At 41.4% G+C, this 18,662-nt stretch overlaps 1 protein-coding gene and 1 pseudogene across 1 annotated transcript in view; both read left to right on the top strand.

The window, feature by feature from the left end:
- Fstl5 (follistatin like 5) overlaps positions 1 to 18,662 on the top strand; it is a gene marked incomplete at its 5' end in the record, with an annotated part of 578,391 nt that overhangs the window by 237,614 nt on the left and 322,115 nt on the right. The gene's annotated exons all lie outside the window — the stretch shown is intronic.
- On the top strand, positions 15,590 to 15,683 carry LOC111813819 (annotated as a pseudogene).

The raw sequence follows: 18,662 nt of genomic DNA, 5'->3' as shown, positions 1-18,662 counted from the left end.
CCAGCATCTTTGTGAAAGTCCTATTGTTCTGATCCAATCTGGGGCTGTAGAACATTATCTTAAGTGAATCAATTACATATAGACAAATACTGCATTGGCTTTCTTACTTTCATCTGAAAATGTCCCCAGTTTTCAGATTCTCTTAATGGAATTTAATTGTAACTGATGCATTTTATAGCTGAGAATTTCTCTAAAGTATTCAGCCCTGCTGAAGCCTCTTTCAGAAAGGCATTTACCAAATGAATGCCATTATGAATGTGAAATCAAGGGCATTTTCGGTGCATTCGATCGTGCATATTGGTACGGTCACATCCGGGTCTCTCCATACTCCAGGCTCGCAGAGGACAGGACGGCGAGAGTGTGTACTCCGTGAATCAGTCCCCTGATGCCCACACTAAATGTGAATTGAAGTGAGGCCTGGCTGGAGGAGGTGGGCGCCTGGCTCCAGGCTTTGGGGGCTTCCAGCCCTCCTTTCATTGCTCTCTACCTCCTACCTGCCCTGCCAGGCAGTGATCCCCATCCATCTTGCTGCCTGCTTTAAACTCAGCTGAGAACCAAAAGCCTCTCTTCCCTTCCACTGTAGGTGTCAGGTATTTTGTCCCTGCCACAGGAAAGTAGCTAAGAGAGATTTAGGTACCAGAGGAGCGCATTCATTGCCAGGCTGACATCTGACTGTGGCTCAGAAGCTCCTGGAACTGGCCTTTGGGAGGGATTTGAAAAGCTTGAGGTGCTGGCTGGAGATGCGGCCCTAGAGCACTTTAAGCTGAGCTGGATAGGCTGGGCTCAGGTTTCAGCTGGGAACAAGGACTGCACTGTAAAATGTTCAGGTAATGTGTGCTTTGTGTTGGCAGAAAATTTTCTCCGTGGATCGAGGCCACTTACATTGGTGGTAATAACTGGTATCGCTGGTCTGTCTTTGTCATGTTGTTTCCCTACGGTAGGAGCCGTACTTTGCCCTCTGCTTAACTGCTTGCTCTGCTTGGCGTTTCTCTTCTGCTGTTGTTGAAACTGTGATCGTCTTTGTGCCTTGCTAAAATATCTGTTGGCACTCTTTGTAGAGCTGAATTGGTTGTCATGAATTTCTGGAGTTGTTCTTATCATGGATGTATCTCGTCTGTCCTTTACATGTGACAGCTTTTCAGGTACCCGAGTGTGGGTTTGAAGCTGTTTTCTTTCAGGACCTGAAATACCTACCTCCAAGTCTTCTAGATTTGGTTGGCTGCGTGGAAAAATCTGCCGTGATGCTGAGGGGCTTTCCATTGTGGGTGATCTGGTTCTTTGAAGAGCTTTTCGTGGTCTGTTCTTTTGCTCATTTTCTGGGATTTTGTTTATTATGAGTATGAGTGAAGATCTATTTTGATTATAGCTAGCTGGATTTCTATATTCCCTAGTTATGTCAGATTGCTTTCCCCTGCTTGGGAAAATTTCTACTACGACTTCAGTAAGCACTCTTTTTATGTAATTTGTTTTATCTCCAGCTGTTTTGTTGGTTCCTATTAGTCTTACATTATTTTTCTTCACATCATCTTCTACCTGTTGTATTATTATTTCCTGGTTCCATTTGTGTGTGTGTGTGTGTGTGTGTGTGTGTGTGCGTATGTATTTGGTTGTTACAGGATCTCACTAGGCAGCTTGGACTCATGGTGATCCTCCCAGTATTAGTCTCCCCAGCACTGGGATTACAGGCATACACCACTATGCCAACTCTGTGGCCAGCTCAGCCAGCCCTGGGGGTGGGGCTGGCATAGCAGGTGGTACAAGGGATAGAACCCCACAGTCCCTGCACTTGCCTAAGTAGGTGCTTTAGTCTGTTGAGCTATCTCACTGCTCCCACTCCCATGTTGTTTTTAAGAAATGTTTCAATTCTTGTTCACTAGCTGCAATGCTATCTTCAAGGTCTGAAATTCTATGTTCATTTTTGTTCAAGCAGTTTTACCAGATCTCAATGGAATTCTTAATCTCCTGGATATCTACTTGAATCTGTTTCATGCATTCTATATTTTCCTCTTGCCTTCTATTTTTATTTTAATCTTTCTTAGATGTATTGAGCAACTCTTTCATGACGGTTGCCATTTCTTTTCTTTTTTATTTTTTTTAACCTGAGAGTTTATTTCTAATCTGATTTTCTCCATAGCCTGGTGGAGTTGATTCTTTGCTTCAGTTGCTATCATCTTAGAAATTTCAGGTATGTGACTTCCAAGTTCTTTGTCTTCTGGATTTGTTTTGGGTGGGCTAGAGGCCTGAAATTGCCATCTGTTCCTTCCTTTCCCAGGGCTCTCCCTGACTCTGTAGTGATGTGAGGGGCCAAGCTCAGGTTAGCAAGGTTCTCTTCCTGCGCGGGTCCAGTGTGGCTTCCACCTCTGTGGGGTGGGGCAAGCCACCACTCCAGCAGGGCCCAGAAGGGTGAGTGCAGAATGAGAGTTCTGCTGCTGTCTCTCAGTGGTGGGTCAGTGAAGAGCAGGGCTCACCAAGGCCTGTCGAGGCCCCCATGGCCACCTTTCAGGTGTCTGTCTTCCTTGGTGATGAAGGGTTCCCAGGGCTCTGCTGAGCTCCAGCCAAGGTCAGGGGTCAGGGCAGGCCTCCCTGGCTGCCCTCAGCAGTCCTCTAGAAAAGGGAAGGTGGCTGAGCTGTAGTGGAGCCCTGGCAAGGGTGGAGTGGAGTGGGTCAAGGCCCACCAGGTGCCCCTGCAGTCTTCCGGGTGAGGACGGGCAGCTGGAACTCACATGAGCTCTGGTGTGGGTGAGGGGGTGTGGACCCAGGAGCGTGAAGTCCCTGCAGCATCTTCCAGGTGAGGACAGGTGGCTGGGGCTCTAAAGAACTCAGCGATGTCAGGGGCTTGGGGCGAGGCCCACTAATTCCCCCAGCAGTCTTCTGGGTAAGGAAAGGCAGACTCTGATGAATGCCAGCAAGGGTTGGGAGGGTGAGACTAGGTCCGTCAGATCCCCCTGCAGTCTTCTGAGTGAGGACGGGCAGCCACCTACTCAAGTGAACTCAGAAGTGTCTGTCTCTACCACGTTCATAAAGCTAAATTAGTACAGTCAGATAAAAAAGAGTCTTGAAAACATTCTATCTTGTTAAAACATAAAGTAGAAGAAAAAAATGAGTGAAAATAAGAAAGTAACATTTAAGAATTTTCATGGGGCCGGCGGTATAGCTCAGAGGACTCAGCGCTTGCTTAGGTAGGCGCAGGGACCGAGTTCGATACCTGGCTCCACATGCCGCGCTGGCCCGCCCTGGGGCGCGCTGAGCCAGGGTGGAGCCCAGGCGTGGTGGTGTGTGCCTGTGCCTGTAAGCCCAGCAGCTGGGAGGCAGAAATCAGGAGGATCACTATGAGTCTGGGTTGTATAGTGAGACCCTGCACAAATAAATAAAGGAATTTTCATTGATTTTAAGTCAAATCATAAATTGATAAAAGTTCTGTCACATCGTATTTGATCATAATTTTGTATTCCTTTTACAAATATGCCTATTTCTGTTGTGTTCATTAATGTAGAATTCAACATATAGTGAAAGACTAAATAAAGATCTATATTAATTCCAACTCAGCTATAATTCTGGTAAGATATATAATATATATGTATATATATCACATATGTATATGTGCATGCATATCTATGTGTGTGCATGTTAATATATGTATATGAATTACATATATAGATTCAAATTTTATGAAAATATAATTATAATATATTTTGATAAAGATACATTTTAATCCAGCTTTTGTTTGCTTACGCAGATATTTGGACTATAAACAAATAGAGTTCACCATCATCTTTTGGTGGTTGTCACTGTTAGAAGCTATCAAAATTTTAAAAATTATGAGATAATACTCATGTCATTGTCATTAGCAAATTTTCACTTTCTCTTTAGAAATGTTAGCCATTACAATCATAATAAAATGTTGCCCTAGCTTGCCTCAGCACCCAGCCCTGTGGGACTGGGCTGCTCACGAGAAGTTGTGATCCCAGAGGATCGCATGCTGTCATCCAAGCAGAGCACCTGGCTGCAGCAGAGAGGCATCCCGGGCTAGAGCGGTGCGAATAGCAGCAGCACCGGCCTCAGACACAGTGTGAAGCTTGGCAGAGTCTGGTAGTGTGACTTTGCTGCTGTTACCCTCATGGCTGAGATCTTCAGTTATGTAACAAAACCCCAACATTATTCAGGAACTCGTGTGCAGACTTTCCTCTTAAGAGAGTACTTTTACCCGTGGTTGGAAAATTTAAAGAGACGGGATAAACAGAGCGAAGTGGGAAGAACTTCAGTAGAAGCAAGGCTGCAGCGCTAATGATGGGCACCCGAGCTTCGAGAAGCCGGAGAACGGGCCGAGGGGAGTGCAGGACAAAGCAGAAGATTATGGAAGTGAGAGTACAGCTCAAGCCAGTGTTCACTACCTGAAAACACCAAGATCAAGAGAGTTGGGGAGAGAGAGATGGCTAGAACAGGACGAAAACAAACAGATCCCTCCATATTGAAGACTCTACCCAAAAACGGGCATCTGAGATGAATGCACACTTCTCAATGAAGAAACGTAGATGGCAAATGACTATATGAAGACATATTTAACATCATTGGTCATTTGCACAGTGCAAATTATATCAATGCTGGGCTTTCATCTTGCTCCAGATTCTGGCTATCATTAGGAAATCAGCCAATTAACAAATGCTGGAGGGACCGTGGGGAAAAGGAATCCATCTCCACTGTTGATGGGAGTGTAGACTGGTGCAGCCACTATGGTTATCAGTGGGCGGCTACTCGCAAGACTAGACTGGAAGTCCCATTCAACCCAAGTATTTCCCTTCCTGGTGTCTTTCTGAAAGAATTAAAAGTCTCTTAGCACAGTGACACATGTGCATCCGTGTTTTAGGAGCACAGGTTGTGATAGGTGACTATTGGAAACAACCTAAATGTCCATCAACTGAGGTATGGATAAAACAGATGTTTTTGTATAATGGAGTACTACTCAGGCATAAAGAAAGATAAACTTGGGAGATTTACAACTAAATAGATGGACCTTGACTCCTAAGTGAGATAAATTGGGCAAACATGTAAATATCACATTGTCTCTCTGGTGTGAGAAATCAAAAGTGGAAAAAAAATCAAAATGTATCATAGATATTGTGAAACAGAAAGAAATTATTCAAAAGCAAAGGAGAATGACAATGAGGAGAGAAGGAAAGAAAAATAAAATAAGAAAGGAAGGATAAAATAGAAAAAAAAAGCTTGGTAAAGAAGATGGGGAAGAGAGGTTGAAGAGAAGAGGGGATGGGAAAGAAAGAGAAATCAAAATGTATCCCCTACCGGCACAAATCCCCTGTGATGAATGTGACGGCTATGTATGCATAAATTGTACCAATGAGCAAATTATAATAAAAATAATAAAGAAACTTAGCAAAGGCAAAGACTGCTGTCTAGCTGAGTAACTTTTAATTTTTTTAGCAATCACATTAAAAATAAAACAGAAAACAAGTAAAAATTACTGTAAAAACATTTTGTGTATCTCAGTATGTTCAAAAATAAGTAGCAGAGTATATAAAAATATTTAAAAATAGTGAATATATCTTTTATTCTTTTTTCCTTTAAATCTAATTGTAATCTCAATTTGTATATTCCAGTTGTTAAGTTGTCAAATGTAACTAGCTATTGGCAACTATCTTTTATAGTACTGGAGTATGAAAGTGACAATAACAATAATCTATGTAAAATTTTATTCTAGTTATTATAAAATAAGGGTAACTACAAATTTAAGTGTATATAAACAGTACAGTATGGATTTCATAATCCTATTCATGTTTTCAGGAAATTAGAAAACTCTAGCCTAAAGATAAATATAAATTGGTGTAAGGGATTATATGTTATATATCTCTAATGACTTTACAAAACATAGTATCTGAGGCATTCAAGAGCTATACTCAACCTAAGTAGGGTTGTATTTTAAAAGAGTTAAGGACTAGGGATATAGCTCAGTGGTAGACGTCTTGTCTGCATGTATGAGAACCTGGGCTTAAGTCCTGCCACCCTAAACAAAATGCAACACAATGCAAGTAATGCTGCGATAATAGTGTCTATTAAATATCGCCTTATCAGTGGCCACTCAGTTCATGCACCTCCTGTGAGAGCTGCACTTTGGAAAACACTTTTCCTGTTTGATGCCCTGTTCTTTCTGGCAGTAAAAGCGTTACCCCATCCCAGTGTTTATTCTTGTTGCACTATTAATCGTAGCTCATGTTTATGGCATCTCCTGTGTACAGTCACTCAGTGAAAATCAATGTAGAAGAATCAGAGTAAAGGGACAGAGGGAGGGAAGGGATTAAAAAGGAAACGGACTGTAACATGTGCCTGTGTCCAGTTCCCAAGGTGATGGCGGAAGGCGTGCACTCTAAACGTGCACTCACAAAGTAAAAAGGCATCACCATGGTTATTTCCAAGCAATAATTCACATGGAAACTTGAGCTTTTCCAGCGTTTGTGCAAGTTTATCACACAGATTAATGTTTTGCAGTCAGCTTTTTCAAATTCTAAAAATAGCCTGAGATTATTCTGAGCCTATCAGACACCTAGGCTAATGAATACATTGCATTGAACATCACCTAAAAATTGTTTAGCACTTAGAAAACACTGACCTTTCTCATGGCTATAATTAACAGAAGTGTATATGCAAATGCATATATTAATTTTTAGCACCAGGCCTGTCTTTAGCGTGTCAGAAGCAGCAGAATCCACTGTGTGCGCACCGTCTTTATATTTTGATTCTAGTAATTGATTTCATGGAAGTAATTCAAAGTGTGTGACTCTGACATTCTACTGAGTAGTACTTACTCTTTTTTTCTGATTGTTTTCCTGTTTTATTGAATAATTAAGTTGAATTTCTCAAGGAAACTATATTTACACCATGTCCCTTTTTTTAAAAATTTTTATTTGTGTGTGTGTGTGTGTGTGTGTGTGTGTGTGGCCAGCTCAGCCCACCAGGGGGTGGGGCTGCCTGGCATGTGGTGCTGAGGGATTGAACTGTGGTCCCTGTGCTTTGCTAAGCTTGTTCTAAGTAGGTGCTTTAGACCACTGAGCCATCTCACCAGCCCCACCATGTCCCTTAATTTAAAACTGGTATCTATGAATGCATGTTAATGAGTCAGTCAGTTCTTGGTGTAACCTGCCATTTTAAATAATTTCCATAATGTATAATAAAGACTACATTATCCTAAAATTCTATTCTATGTATCTATTTAAGTATTGGTAATTGAATTTAGGGCTTCGTGCTTGCCAGGCCGGCACCCTGCCACTGAGCTACATCCCTTCTCCTAGCTAATAACTATTTGTTTTATGCCTGGGTGACAACTTTTTATACAAGGCTAAAGTTAAATAAAAATGTGAGCAAAAACTGGAACAAATAAATGTTCATTTCCAGAAAGATTTGTATTAATAGTGTTTGGACAGGATATCATGTCTGCATCTTATACTATGAATAACCACTACAAAGACAACAATATGCAATGCATTACTTATTGACATTGTCCTACTAATCAGTTTTGAAACTGCCTCATTGCTATTTGTCTCACAATAAAATTATTTAAAAAATAAATATTACATTTTCAAAAAATAATTTTTTGTTATAGTAGAAAAAATTTATATATGAGATAGTACATGTTAAACAGTTCTGACCAATTTGTTATAAAAGTTTTGAGCTACTGAGTGAAAAATCATAACTTTTGAAGCTTTAAATTTAGAATTTAACTTTCATGAAACAATCTAGATTGAGGCAATGTCACACTAGCTGAGCAAACTAAACATGGGAGCCAGTGATTTTCTGGGGACAGCATGTACATAATCCCTATTACCACTGGCGTAAGTCCACTTATTAGAACAGTTTTTTATATCGACAAGACTTAAGTATTTCTTGAGGTCAGGGAGATGACTCAGTAGAATAAGTGCTTCCCTGTCAAGCACAAGGGTCTGAGTTCAATTCCCGGTTCTGCCAAAGAAAAAGATGTATTTTTCAATAGAATCACATTGTTCAATACAATTATAATGGTGTATTTTGCAGCAATAGAAAAATCTATCCCAAAATTTAGGTGCGATATCAAGGAACATTAAAGAACTAAAATCATGTCGACAAAAAGAGCAAAGGTGGAGGCTTTTCACTTCTTTATTTCAAACATACTTCAAGCCCACATAACCTGAGGAGAACAGGATGGCTGAAAGACGTGACCAGACCACGACTCAGACGCAGAACCCCACCTGCGTGGCCTGAGGTTCAGGCGAGAGTGCCGGGATCATCCGATGCAGAACGCGCAGCCTCTGTCACAGCAGGTGCTAGGAAGCGTGGACACACAAATGGAGAGCGCTGAGCCTGCGGCACTCCGGGTGCAAGTGGACAGCAGGTGCGATGGAGTGGCGGTGTCTCCTGAAATTGTCACCACAGAGCCCCCTACTAAACCCACTAGCTCTCTTGGGAGCACACATAATAAGCTAAAGAGCACCCCATGTCCCTGGAAACGCCATCCCCAGTAGCCAGAAGGTGGACTCAACCCAGGGGCTCATCAGTGGATGGACAGATAAACAGAATGTTCTGTGTGTGTGTGTGTGTGTGTGTGTGTCACGTGCACATGCAGGCCAGGGTACAATTAAATCAGCAGACCTGCAGCACTGAAAGTAATCCAAAGATAATTAACCTGCAGATTATTTGATACTTTTCAATTGTGACTGCGCATGATGTGAAATGCACGCACGGTGTTGGGGGCTGGAGCGCGTCCGACTGCGGCGAGAGGTGCCCGCGCACACGGAGGCCTTCACCGCCTTCGCCTCAGCGCCGTCCTGGTGGTGTGCAGCGTGGCCTTCCTGTGGCCCCGGCCAGCCCTCGCAGCCCTCACCTGCGTTCTGCGCACGGTGCGTGTGGGTGGAGCCGCCAGCCTCGTGCTCAGCGAGGTCTTTACCAGTGTTCACTTACTTGGTGCCCCGGGTCCAGGTTTTCTTACTTTTTAAGACTGGACAGTGTACTCAGTTAGATATTTTGACACTTTTTCTCGATACAAGGGATATTATTTCTGTGAAGTCTCACCGCAAGTGCAAAGCTTTTTCCTGCCCTTCCTTGTCAACTTGCCGGTCAACTAAAAACGTGTAAACGTTTCCGCGCCCCTTCACCACGCGCAGGCAGCAGGCCGAAGCGCCGTGCACACCACCGCGTGCAGGGACGCGTGGGTGCTCTTCCCCCGGCTGCCGGAAACAGCCACCGCACGTCCCTCGAGGCCGACGGTCCGTGAGCGCCCCGCTCCGGGTAGCGATAGTGGCTGGCGGCGCGTGCGCGTGAGCGGTAGAGACGCACAGACAGAATGTGTCAATGACGCGCCCGCCGTGAGGGCGTGCTGACCCCCTTCTGTTTCCAGTCGTTTGAGACGTAAGCATTTAATTATGTTTTTGAACTTAACCTATCAAGTTATTGCTTATTCTCAAATATTAGTAGTTTTTAAATTGGTGAGTGACTTGTGGAGACGGGATTTTACCAGTCTCAGGCAAGCATATTGAAACTTAGGCTATCTTGGCCTCGTTCCTTATCTACGCTGCTTTTAACATAATATGGACTACGCAGGCAATAAAGCTTTAAAGCTGTGTTAAGAGTCACGGTCAACTAATGAGAAATGGAACCCTAAAAAGGAGGGAATAAAAATTAGTTTGTTTTTTCTTTTAAAGTGATATGATTGCTAAGAATCCAATTACAACTGGAATTGATGGAGCTCCTTTTTGTTTTTTGACTTATGTTTATTTTAAACTTCTTATTCTCCATTAGCACGCGCTAGCAGCTCGCCCAGCTTGCAGTCACTTGCCAGCTGCAGCACACGCGTGTTACAGGTCATTTGCATTTTCCTGCCCTTGCGCCTCACTCACCCCAGCCAACTCCATGGCTCGTTTACCCTGCCTGTTGGTGGCATCTCTCTTCATGTTGTGGTGTGCAGATTGACATTAATTGGGCGGCTATTAGCTTCTCGTACAAGGCACATTTTATTCTTCCTGCCCCTCTTGCCCTGCTCCTGGTTCCTAGTGCTGTTCCCTTGGGTCACTCCACTATCGCGAGAGGTCCATCCCCTTGTCCATCTGTCCCTTTGTCTGTCCGTCCCCTTGTCCATCCTATGTTGTTTTCATTGTGCTCACTGTGTGTCTGATTTCACAAAACACAGTCGCAAGAACGAACAAATGGCATTACATCAGATTAGAAAGCTTCTGTACAGCAAAATAACCAACCAGCAGAGTAAAAAGGCTACTACAGAGTGGGAAAACACTTTTACCAGTTACTCTGCAGACAGAAGACTAGTATCTAGAACGTACAAACATCTTAGAAAAATTAAACCACCCAAATGTAAAGACCCAGTCAAGAAATGGGCAGTAGGGCTGGGGAGATAGCTTAGTAGAATAAGCACTTCCTGGAAAGCGCAAGGGCCTAAGTTCAATCCTCAGTTCCAAGAAAGGAAGGGAGAGAGAGAGAGAGAGAGAGAGAGAGAGAGAGAGAGAGAGTGAAAGGGGGCAAGAGAAATGAACAGACACTCCACCGGGCAGGAACATGGTTCCATAGTGTAGCGGTTATCATGTCTGCTTTACACTTCACAGGGGAGAAAATCAAATGATGAACACGCATGAAAATGTTCGACATTTCTGCCACTACAGAAATGCAAATTTAAAAAATGCTAAAATCTCATGTTGCTACAGAATTTGGAGATCGCACAGTAGTAGGTGGTGGCGTGGCTGTGGTGGAAGGGAACCTCCCTCCACTGTTGGTAGGAGTGCAACTCGCGTGATCGTTATGGAAACCAAGATGGAGATTTCTTAAAAAACTGAAATTCAAAATTCACTTAGGACCTAGCTATCTTCCTGCTAGAAATCTTCCCCAAAGAGCTAATTGGTCATACTACAGTGAGTTTGCATATCGATGTTTATAACAGCACAATTCATAATAGCTCAATCCTGGAAGCAACCTGTAGACCATCAACAGATGACTGAATAAACAAAATGTGGTATTTATGTATATTGAAATACCATTTGGCTATAAAAACTATAAATATGAAACATTTGTAGGAAAATGCATACACTTGGCAAATATAGTGGAACAGTTGTTTGATAAAAAGGCTGTCGCCCACTTAGCATGAATTGAATGTGAACATTTGGGCCAAGTTGCGCACCTTATCAGATCTTCTCTGTGGTCCGTAGGGGTGCATGTGTCTCTCTCAGGCTGAGACCACAAAGGCCTTACTTCCCTTTTCGCTCCTCCTCTTTGACCCTTTGCCCTGCACACATGTCAGATATTAATAAAAGGCAAGCTTTTCTTTTTTCTTTTTTGTATTTTAGGGAAGGGTCTACAGGGTATTCAGGGTCTCACTATGGGATCAAACTCATAGTGATCCACCTGTTTATAGCCTCCCAAGAGTTGGGATTACAGTCATGCACCACCATGCCCAGTCTCAGGGCCAGCTTTTCTAAAGGGAGACAGTTACTTAGAACAGGAAAGTCAGGCATGGACTTGAGATCTGATACCATTTCCCATAAGCCAAAAATACACAGTTTAACAGAGTTCTTTGGTGTCCTCTGGCACCAACATCCCTTATTTCTGCAGCTTTCTAATTGGTATATTTGTAGGAAATGTCCATCTTCTTAGTTGGATTTGGCTAATCTTCACTCACCTTTTGGCAATCTCAAATTTCAAAGGACCACCCAGGGTGACCATGCACAAGACAAGAACAATTCCCTTAGAGCATGGCTGAATTTCTTTGAATTCTCCAAAATAGTGGTTTAATAAACATACAGGCAACCACAGGCGTGCATGCTGTCACCGCTGCTGCTGCAGGCTCATCTATCTGCAGATGCCCCTCCAGTGCAGCATTGAGACTCTCGGAGGAGCGTGCACCTAACTGCTTCTAACATGCAGAACAAATCAGGTCGTAGGCTGTGCTTAGGCTCTCGACTGATCTCACCCGTTTCTGCAGAAACTGTAAAATGGCTCTAAGATAAGTGCTCCTTGCTTATGCACCAGGGAAAATTCTCAATCAGTTTGCATGATCCTTGTTTCTCTGTACTTAGCTTCTGGAGGACAATGTGAGGTCACTGTGCCAGTTAAATTTGACTTTTCCATATTGAATCATTATCTACAGGATTTAGAAAAAGAAAAAATTTCTGTTTTATGTATTTCAAAATATATTGTATGGTGTTAATAAAGAGAAGACTGCTCGTTAAATGGTCAATTCACTCCATGAAGCACATCACTGCTTTGGGAGATTTGTTTGATGTACATAGTGACTCTCTGTAGTAATGCCGCTATATCAGTACATTACCTGATGCGAGAGCCTGCATACTGTGTGTCTGGTAACTTTATACAGAAAAGGGGTTCAGTTTTATCGTAGTTCTGGGATCTAAGGTCAAGGGTTCTCACTGGGTGATGGCTTCTTGGAAGAGCTGGGTGGTGCAGAAGAATATCTGGCGAGGATCAGGAGCAGGCTTGTGCCTCCACTGGTCTCTGATCCTCTTCCAGTGAGGCCACCAAGACTGGGCTTCTGGCGATGCCCTCTAACAACACTTGCCAGCCCCAGTCAGCCCCCAACACCCCCTCTGAGCCCCACGGCTGGATTTCCCCACCACGAACACCTCACAGTGGGGTCTACATTTCAACCCATAGAACCTTGGGGAAGCACACTCAAGCCACAGGCCAAGCACAGCAACTGCTTTTTAGAAATACTATGTGACTTTATTAATATGAAATGGTGGTTGCACAAATAGGCAAGTTTCTGGACAGTGCTACAGGACCACATTCTCATTTTAGTATGAGCAAGTGTCACGCCATGACCAATCACACTGCACAGTGACGGTGACGCGATTCTTCTCTGGACCTTCACATGTTTTACGTCTCACAATGTCACAGAACTCAGCTCTCAAGCATGTGGAGAAATGACTTCTGCGCAGTGCAGGTGTGACATCGGTGACTTGTGCTCATGGAAATAGAAGCCTTCTGGGAAAGCTCTCTTCTCAGATCAGACTTTTTGCAGGTGCTGAGAGCTAAGAGGCTCATCCTGCATCTCTTTACCTTCTCGTAGTTTCTTTCCGTCCTTTCCATTGTTTTCATATTTTAATTCTTTTTTCTGCCTTTATCCTTTTGTTCCTTCCTGTCTGTTTTTTAATCCTTTCTTCTACAAAGTCAACTCTGGAATGTGCTGTCTATTCTATTACAAAGTGCATCAATTTTAAGATTAAAACAAATCGTTGTTCTGGCATGAAATCTTGTTAAGAATTAGTATTCCATATAAATTTAAATTAATCCAGAAACACACGGGGGGCTCAGAACATTTAGGTGAATGCAGGCATACACAATATATCATGAACAAGTAACCTTAACATATTTTTCTATTTTTACTGAAGTTGTGCATTAAGTAATAATCAGTGACAGTCTTGCCAATGATTAGTTCTAAATAAAGTATTAAAATAAAAAACATAGAAAATAGAATTTTGATTTAAAAATGTATGACTTTCACTAGTCCAAATAGACCTCTTCATAGCAGCTGATGTGGTAAATGACAAGATAATTTCCTAAGCTTTGACTTCTGCTGTTATTCAGATAAAAGTCTCTGAAGAGCCTCATGTCAGGCTGTGTGTGCAGAGCGCCTGGAGGTAGAAGCAGTCTCAGGGAGGGTGTCCTAGGTCACCTGGGGTCCTGGGGTGTGGCCTGACCCTGAGCAACACACCAGACTCGTCCTCTGCCCCTCTTCTTTCAGAAACAGCCCATTTCAGCTGGAGCAGCTTGTCCTTTCCTGCACTTCCACTGAGATTTTCAGACACTTGAAGCACCAAGGCTGCTGAACGTGTAGGCCATAATCCCTTCTTGTATAAAGTTTTTTGTCTCAAATATTGTGCTACAGGAACTGAACCTAACAAATTCAACTCTATGTGTCTATATTTAATTTTCAAAAATACCTGTTAAAGAGCCTAGGCATGGTGGTGTATGCCTGTAATCCCAGTGCTTGGGAGGCTGAAAACAGGAGAATCACTACAAGTCTGATCTATGTAATGAGACCCTGTAGACCCTGTACTAAATATATTGTTAAAAGCCTGTTAAAGAAAAAAGTATTTTTTGCTGGATTCCAAGGGAATTTAGCTAATGTAGAATGAAACATTCACATTGATATATAGGATGGATGACAAAACAATTTTTATTTTCAGAAAGATACAGTTCAAAAGTTCATTATTACAAATTCTCAGAGTGTCAGGAACACAAAATGTGAACCAAGAAGCACTTACTTTGACACATATTTAAGCAGTAAAGAATTAAGAAGAGTTAAAGATGCAAATCCAGAATTCAGAGATAAGCTGTCCAAGTAAGTGTTCAGAGGTTATTGGTATCTGCACTGAGCGGTAAAGCTGTCTGAACTTTGTATCTAAGCTCCATGTTGAGCATAAGATAATGCTTCCACGTAATGTAACTGTTCCTGGTCTCTATCGCCAATCATAAAAGTTAAAGCTTCTTTGTGTAAGTTTCATTTTCACCCTAGAGTGAAATTTAAGTATTTTACACTGTATAATTGACATCTAAATATCAGTTCTTTTGTTGACTAAGTAGTGCTCATATTTACAAAAAATCATTTGGGGATGGGGAGATGGCTCAGTGGAATAAGTGATTCCCTGGCAAGCGCGAGGGCCTGAGTTCAATCCCTGGTTCCGCAAAAAAAAAAAAAAAAAAAATCACTTGTGATAATGATTGAGTGCCGTACATTGAAATGAAAAATTCTCACTTGTTACAGTGCTTTTGCATTTGGATTATGAAATTATCTAAAATATGATCCTGTGCTACACTGACTGGGCAATGTGTCATGGTGCCAACACTGACAGGAGTGGATGTGTTAGTCACGGCTAGTCTAATGAACTGCTAGGCCTGTAATCCCAGCCACTCAGGAAGGTGAGACAGGAGAACTGAGAATCTGGAGCCCACAGAAGCAGTTTAGTAACACCCTGCTCGTAAAAATAATTAATGTCTGTCAGCTTTCAAAATGCATGAACAAAAGTTCTTACAGGAGGTACAGTTTATTTGGGGTGGCTGTAGGCATATGGTCCACGCTTGGCTGGCTCCATTGTTACTGGGGTGCAGCAAGAGAGAGATGGTGTGAGGGACAGGCCCAGAGAGGAAGGCTGCTCTCCTCAGGGTGGCCCGGAGGCAGGAAGAGGAGGAACACTGGAATGCTTTCTTTCTCCTTTGCATCTCTGTTTCCCAGGGCTACTTGGTGGCCGCATTTAGGCCAGGCCCTTTCATCAGTTTGGGTACATGCATGCAAATTTGCTCCATAAACAGCCCCAGAGCCCACCCCACTGTCTCCGACACAGCCAGCAGTGTTTCTCTGTTCCAAATGGGTATCTCTCAGTCCAGCTAAACTGCTAATCTTGATTAGCCATTTTACACTTATTATGAAGAAAAGAGAAAATGAAAGAGAAAGAAATTATGTATATTTAATTTGCATTTTGGAGTGACTTCAGACAGTCACTTAAAAATGGAAATCACAATCTAATTTCTAAATGCATTGTTTAAAGTAGATAACACTTAAAATCTTCCCACATTTCTAAAATAAGTGTCCTGTTTACTTTGGCAGTACATATACCACAATTGGAACTGTACAGAGAAGATTAGCATGTCCCCATGACATGCAAATCCGGGAAGCATTCAGTATGTTTTAAAGAGTTTCAGAGCCAGGAGATAGGATTTATACAGACAACCAAATACTCAAGAGATATCTCAATAATAAAAAGAGATTATGTAGGAAATGGATCCAACAGCATCTAGGTAGTACAAAGAAAACTAACCTAAGATAAATTGCAGTTGGAGAAAAATAAGAATACACCAGAAATGGCATTAAAAGTCTGTTTACAGAAATACAACCAAAAACTTTCCAAGTACAAGGAAAGAATTCAACACAGAGTTAAGCAAGCCATATGGATCTCCAAATAGCAATGCTCAGAAATGAACCTCTCCACATGCATTATAGTCAAAATCCCAGAAATCCAGCAGAAGAATGAAACCCTAAAAGCTGTTAGAGAAAAGAAACAAATAACTTTTAAAGTAAAACACATTAAAATTACAGCAGACTTCTACCACAAACCTTAAAGCCCAGAAGAACTTGGACTGAAGTGTTTCAAGTTCCTAAAGCAAACTTCCAATCCAGACTATCCTGAAAAACAATCTTTCAAAGTTTATGAAGTAGAAAGATATTTCCATGACAAAGAGCACATTAACAAATTCATGACTGCCATACAGGCATTCCAAAAATGTTTCAAGGATATCCTACTAAGAGATAAAGAAATGAATGATGCCAAAAGTCCTAATGCAATGAATAATTCAAGTAGGGTGCACAGTTAAGCAAAAGCAAATAAAATCAGCAACAACAAAAAACTCAGTGGGAGGGATCAAATGAATACTTTTAGTATTAGCTCTCAATGCAAGCAGTCTCAACTCCTCTACAAAAATGCATAAGTTGATATATTTGAGTAAAATAAAACCCAATGGTATGCTGCATACAAGAAACCCATTTAATCTAAAAAGAAGTTGCAGAGTAAAAATCAAAGGGTAAAGCAATACTATTCCATTCCATGGGAGCCTGAAGGCAAGCCAGAGTAGCCATCCTACTTTCAGACAAACTGAACCTCAAGCCAAAAATGATCAAAAAGAGGCAAAAAGTCACTACATACTTGTCAGAAAAAAATCAACAGGGAGCAATGACAACTGTACAAATATATTAATTAAATACTGATACATCCGCTTCATGAAACAAATAATGCTGGTCATAAAATATCAGAAAATACCAATACAAATATAGGGGGTGAGCTCAATACCTCACCGTGATAAACAGACCAACTGGACAAGAATTCAAGAAATAAGAGTTGAGCCCCACATTCGAACAGTCCTAATAGATGCCTACAAACTGGTTCAACAAACCTCGATAGAATGCACGCTCTTCTCAGCAGCACACAGAACTTCCTCCAAAGCTGACCACACAGTGGACATTACAGCACGCTTAAATAAGCATGAACGATGGAAGTTATTCACACATATCATTAGGTCATAGTGCAGTGAATCTAGAAATTAAGGCAAGAGGAAGCAGAGGTTATGCAAACATGACAGTATTAAACAGCACACTACTGATTGATCAGTGTGTCACAGAAGAAATCCAGGAAGGAATTCAGCAGTTCCTAAAATCAAGTAATAACCCCAGCACAACACGTCAGTGCCTGTAGAATACAATAAAAGAAAGAATTTTATAGCTCTGATTGGTCACATTAGAACAATAGAACGTGTTCACAATACCAAATAAGCTGATTATCCACTGCAGTGCCACAGAAAAACAGGAACAGTGCAGATTCTAAGCTCATATAAGGAAAGTAAAAAATCAGAGTAAACCTTAATGAAACTGAGTATAAAAATATAGAAAGATTCAATGTATCTAATAGCTGGTTCTTCAAAAGGATTAGAATACCCCTTAGCCAAAACACCAGAAGACTGAAGTCAAAGAAACGTGAAAAATCGCTCAACGTCGTTAAGCTGGAGATTTGGAAATCTCTGTCAATGAGTGAGCAGCACACTGCATTAGCACGGCGATGCCACGTAAAGGCAAAGTTGTGGGGCGACCGCTGGCCCTGTACACTCTGCAGGAGTGAAGGAAGGAGAAGCAGCACTTGGGAACATAGGGAATTTAACCAAGCTTAAATATAAAAACTGCCACAGGACAAGTCGGTCTACTTCCCAGTAGTTCCTCAGGAAAAAATGTATATAGCAAACAATAGAGGAATTTGCCATGCACATGTGCAAGTGGTCTTGCTTGCTGGACTCCAAGCAAATGCTCATACAACAGAAGGCTGATGGGCATCAAAAGAGGAACTGGCTATTGACAGAATCAACAGAATAGATTAATCATAATGATTAAAGAGATTAAAAGATTACAGACAAAAATGCATACTAGATTTCACTTATAAGTACTGTAAAATACAAAGGAATCTACTGGAGAGAGGGGGAGAGAGAGAGAGACAGAGAGAGAGACAGAGAGACAGAGACAGAGACAGAGACAGAGACAGAGACAGAGAGAGACAGAGAGGAAGAGGATTAGTATTTGCACAGAAGGTTTGACTTTAGGAGTGAAGAGTGAAAAGAAAGGATTATAAATTGGCACAAATAACTAGGCATAAGAAATATATTCATTGACAATGCAATTATCCAAACTATTGTGTTGTTGATTTCTGCTGGTTTTTTGAAAGGAGCTGTTAATGCTTAGAAAAATATTTTTGTTGTTTTTACTTTGATTTTTTTCTTATTTCGAATTTCTTATGACTCATTTGTTATTGTTTCATTTTGTTTTGCTTTTCTTTATCTTTTTTTAATGGTTAGTACATTGTGTATTGTTACTGCCAAAGTAGTTTCTCTTATTACAAGATATAGGCAAGAAATAATAAGCAAATAACATTGTTACAAACCTCTGGGGTTTGTTTTTGTTTTTTTTAAGTCAACAGAAAATGGAAATATACTTTTTAAAGTTTCTAATACTAGGAGAAGATATCATACAATGCCTTCTAAATAAATTGTAAGTCAAAGATACAGTATAAATCTTAGAACAAAAATTAAGATTAAGCAATATTCAGAAAATTAAATGTTTTAAAACAATTGAA

This window comes from Octodon degus, unplaced genomic scaffold (genome assembly GCF_000260255.1).
Source record: "Octodon degus isolate 3935 unplaced genomic scaffold, OctDeg1.0 scaffold00228, whole genome shotgun sequence".
Taxonomy (NCBI): Eukaryota; Metazoa; Chordata; class Mammalia; order Rodentia; family Octodontidae; genus Octodon; species Octodon degus.
This window is presented reverse-complemented; position numbering and strand designations above follow the sequence as displayed.